Below are 5000 nucleotides of genomic sequence, written 5' to 3'. Positions count from 1 at the left end.
AAGCAGCATTTTGAGCCCGCTTTGAGCACTCTAATTTGTTCAAAGTAAAATTGTCGGCCCACCTCGACACTCACTGAAGAGCATCGCGATAGGATTTTTATATTGAACCGTACTTTTACATACGATTCACCGACGATATGCTCCGCAAACGTGTCAGTATCGATTCGGATGAATCGCACCGACAGTGCGTAGCACAAATGCAACTACGAGCTTTTTAACCGCAACAATTTTAGTATACGCTATTGGAGCTGGAGTTACCGCGGCTGCTGGCACCAGACTTGCCCTCCAATTGTTCCTCGTTAAAATATTTAAAGTGTACTCATTCCGATTACGAGGCCTCGTAAGAGTCCCGTATCGTTATTTTTCGTCACTACCTCCCCGTGCCGGGAGTGGGTAATTTGCGCGCCTGCTGCCTTCCTTGGATGTGGTAGCCGTTTCTCAGGCTCCCTCTCCGGAATCGAACCCTGATTCCCCGTTACCCGTGACAACCATGGTAGTCGCAGAAACTACCATCGAAAGTTGATAAGGCAGACATTTGAAAGATGCGTCGCCGGTACTGGACCGTGCGATCTGCAAAAGTTATCCAGATTCATCAAAATGTTACGACTTCGGACGCGAGGCCCTCCGCCGATTGGTTTTGATCTAATAAAAGCACTCATCCCATCACTGGTCAGAGTTCTGATTGCATGTATTAGCTCTAGAATTACCACAGTTATCCAAGTAACTGAGTAAGATCTAAGGAACCAAAACTGATATATTGAGCCATTCGCGGTATCGCCTTAATACGGCTTGCACTGAGACATGCATGGCTTAATCTTTGAGACAAGCATATAACTACTGGCAGGATCAACCAGGGAGCTGCCGTGTTCATGTGAGTCTTGTTTAGAGACACAAAACACTAGCGTCGACGCGTGCGCGCCAATATCATCTATGTATATTATACTACACAACACACACAGACGACGGAGACCGCACGCGTAAGACACGAGTCGTATACGACACACGCCACCATTCGGATATACCGAAATCGACGTGGCGTATCGTAGACTGGTGGATATTTCACTTACCACTCTATTCTACCTGGTGGTACAGAGACACACGCGTGCGTGCGTGCGTGCGTGTACCTTAGGTAGGTAGCGGGTGAGTAAAGCGCGCACATACACACGCACATAGTTGTGTGATGTTTCATAGCGCCGATATGTAATCGAACGTTCTTCCACGACCAGACATAAAAATTTCACTATTTATTTTTTTAATTTTTAGATTCTTTTTTTAACATAGTCGTTCGTTACGATTTATATCGCTCGCCAGGTATTATAGAGCCCTCAAAACCCTCACAACCAATACAGTATAATGAAACTTACATCAAAGCGTATTCCCACCACCGCTAAACTACTAACCGCAATTACAATTGCGTATTTGAAGGTTTCGCGATATGAAAACACTGAGAGAGAGTTTCAAAAACCGTATTACCGTTAGGGTTAAAAATTGTTCTTTGTTTTAAATCGGATTATCATCCGATCGATCCTCGCCACACGTATAGGAGAACACACACTATTTTCTCGCAAATATGTTGTCATCATTCAAACCAATCGGCAACTTTGCGTCGTCTCGAATTGGCGATGGTGACAGACAATCTGCAAGTAAATACAGCGCGCGTTGTACTCTCCCCCGTGGGTAAGGATAATATAATATATCTCCCGTCTGTCACGTTTCAATATTAAAACGCGTAAACTAGGACCAAAGTGCAAATAAATAATACAACGGTGGTCCACAGTCCACCAGCATGTGTAACATCTTGGTGTTTTGTGTGACCCGCCGCGCGCCCTAAAAGCTTCGAGGAGCAGTTGTTTTGTGTTGTGTTGTAGATACCTAACTAGGTATAGGGGTACTTACATTTCTTATAATAAATCTTATAATGCATATATATTTTATAAGTTTATAAGTAACATAAATAAATACACACCAACTTCAGGTATTTTACTGGAAAATTTGCTGCGAGACTATAACCATTTCAAGAACATAATAATTTGGTTAGGTTAGGTTATGTTAGATAAAAAAAAAAAAAAAAAGTTAGGTTAGGTTAGGTTATAAAAAAAAAACAAGAAATAAAAAAAGTTAGGTCAGGTTAGATTAGGTTAGGTTAAAAAAAAAATTAAAAAAAAAAGTTAGGTTAGGTTAGGTTAAAAAAAAAAAAAAAATATGGCGAACAAAGTTTACCGGTGGAATCACTTACTTACCTAATTGTTTGTTTATTTATTTATTTATATAGGTAAATAATAAAGGATCGATCGTATTGATTGATTGATTGTGTCGTCGAACTGAATGTGTCAGTGTCAATGTGACATATTATGTAAATCAATCAATGTCAGTCAATAGGGGGGGGCTATACAGACACAACTCACCTTGGATCGCATTCGATTTGCGTCCGGCAGTTAGGTGGGTAGGTACATTTATTTATCTAAATTAAATCTGAAAAGTAAGTTTAGGTTTTTTGCTGGTTAAGTTAACTAAATAAACTTAGCATCGATGACAAAAGAAAAAATCGAATGTGACTTGTTACAACGTCTGTAGAGGCCTTGACCGAAGAAAAGTAGAAACGAAATTTAATAATAATATGATTGAGTAAAAAGGGAGGGAGGGGGCTACTGCGTATAATAATAGAGTGTAAAAAAAATGTACTTACGTTTATTTTTATTGATTTTTGTGTTATTTGGAAGAGGTGCGCGCCGTGTGCAAATATTTTTTACCATAATATTTTTTTATGATACTACAATTTTATATTATTATATTTTACACTTTTATATTAGGAATCGAGAAATACTTAATAAATAAATAAATAAATATATGTATGTATTTAGGTATATTGAAAGCTTAATAAAGCTGTGCTAATGTTAAAAATAAAAGGATATATGGTGTGGCGTGTTAATGTTATTATTTAGGTTATAAAATAAGAGTGCAGGGAAAAAAAAAAAACAACTAACCATTTTTCACAATTCTAAACCGATTCGTGTGAAATTTAATAAAAAAGAAAGAAATCTTCTTCTGTAAAGTCATCACGAACCAGCCCAGTTCGAACTCTGGCAACCCCGTCGTTCTATCTGTCATTCCGTGTCGGAGGAGAGACTAGACAGGGTGGCTACCGCGAAAATCGAAATTCGCAAATTGCCGGGGTCTTATAACATTTATTATTCCTCATGATTCTGAAGTATGTAAGTTTATTTTCTTTCACCACACCAGCTCGGAAAGGCTTACTTTGCACTTAAAAAACTGAAAGCTAAATTGCATTTTATTCACATATGAGGCAAAGTAATGAACGCCACACACAAAATTAATGAATATTATTTTATTTTTTATTTTTTCTGTAATTATTAGGCGTCTATAATGAAACCATTTCCAAAAAAATGTCATCATGCCTATTCGTAAGTCATCATCTTTGGATATTATTATATCTATGATCTTTGGCCTACTTAAAGACCGTAACACACTATCGCACCGCACCAAGGTCATTGTGCGACGCACCAATAAGTAAGAGCGAGAAAGAGATATCGCTTTCTCGCTCTTACTTATGGGTGCGTCGCACAATGACCTTGGTGCGGTGCGGTAGTGTGTTACCACTTTAAAAAAAAAAAGGAGGTGTATTTTTCTGTTTAAATTAGAGCAGCCGTTGCAGCCCGCCATCTATCGAGCATTGGTAAGTGAGTTTGTCTAATCGATTTGGCAGTGACCGAATCATCGATTTGTAACGATTATTGTTTTTATTTCCTAGCTTTTCCTACGCTAAACTATAAACAGCTTTGTTATTTTAAGTTAAAATACAAAGTATTTTAAAATGTTGATTCACGTATATATTATTACTTGAAAGGTAATTTGAGTATTAATTTCGATATTCGATGGTGACATTTCATGAAGCATGATAAGATGAATATAAGATGATGATGATGATGATAATTTGCTATTATTTCATTTGAGCAACTTGATTTTGTACCGTATGCCACGCCGACTTGTAAGTAAAATGATAATTGTATTCGATGAGCATCGATTTTTAATCGATTAACTGGTATCTATGGTTATGGAAATAATTGGTAGGAAAATACGACTCTCGAAACGTCACAGTGAAAATTTTTCATATACCGGTCGCTTACCGGTCAAGACAAGTTTGCCTCGAAGTTGATGTAAAAACTTTATATAGTACTCGGTTTTATAACTAGCTACTCATATTTTGTGTTGAAATCATCTGGCTAAAGCGAAACGCAGCGTTGTTACTTTCATGGTGTGATGTAACGTCAGTTCACTCATACAAAAGCGTGAGCGGAATGGACCTGTACAACTTCAGCCTGGAGACGTCGTCTTGGTGGATTGAAGAGGATTGGATTGGATAATTGAAGAGGTTTACCCTGGTGCTGATGGCGTTAGTAGAGTGGTTCGTGTTAGAACTGCAGCCGGAACAAAGGTAAGACCTGTTCAACGCATTTTTCCACTGGAGTTAAACTCGCATGACAGACTTGACTCGTCTTTGAAGTTAGTTGGTACTGACTCTACTGAAAAAATACAAACTGAGACAAACGAGAGCAATGATTGTACAACTAATCGTTTCTGTGATTTGCGTGACCATAACACATGGTAAGTGCATAGTGAATTCGTCTTGAACATTATTCACTGCGTTTGATTAGCAAGTGATATTTATTTTGAATCATTATTAAATGATTGGATCAAATTGCCTGAGGGGCTTGTCTTGCAAAGCACCGTATTTGGCTATGTTGTCGGTGGCAAGATAAATATTTCAAAATATTTCAGGAGTCTGTTACTTTGAATAATAACACATTTCAGGTGGACATTCCCCTTAAACACCCCTTAGGTGAACTAAACTTGGGTAACTCCTTTTCCGCTGCCTTACAAATATTTTACTCGATAGAGAGAAAATTAATGAAAAATGTGTGAGTTGCTAGAGCAGTATAAAAAATTCATTGATGAATATGTTGAATTGGGACATGCTAGGG

The 5000-nt window shown here is 37.9% G+C and overlaps 1 non-coding gene across 1 annotated transcript in view; it reads right to left on the bottom strand.

Moving 5' to 3' along the window:
* Positions 1–857, bottom strand: part of LOC134677743 (small subunit ribosomal RNA) — a 1908-nt gene extending 1051 nt beyond the window's left edge. The window contains exon 1 of the ribosomal RNA XR_010100098.1: positions 1–857. This exon is cut by the window's left edge and continues 1051 nt beyond it. This is a non-coding gene — a ribosomal RNA (small subunit ribosomal RNA).
* Between the last annotated feature and the right edge of the window lie 4143 nt (positions 858–5000).

Source organism: Cydia fagiglandana, chromosome 26 (assembly GCF_963556715.1).
Source record: "Cydia fagiglandana chromosome 26, ilCydFagi1.1, whole genome shotgun sequence".
In the NCBI taxonomy this organism is placed as follows: domain Eukaryota; kingdom Metazoa; phylum Arthropoda; class Insecta; order Lepidoptera; family Tortricidae; genus Cydia; species Cydia fagiglandana.
The sequence above is the reverse complement of the archived record's forward strand: the minus strand, read 5'-3'. Positions and strand labels throughout refer to the sequence as shown.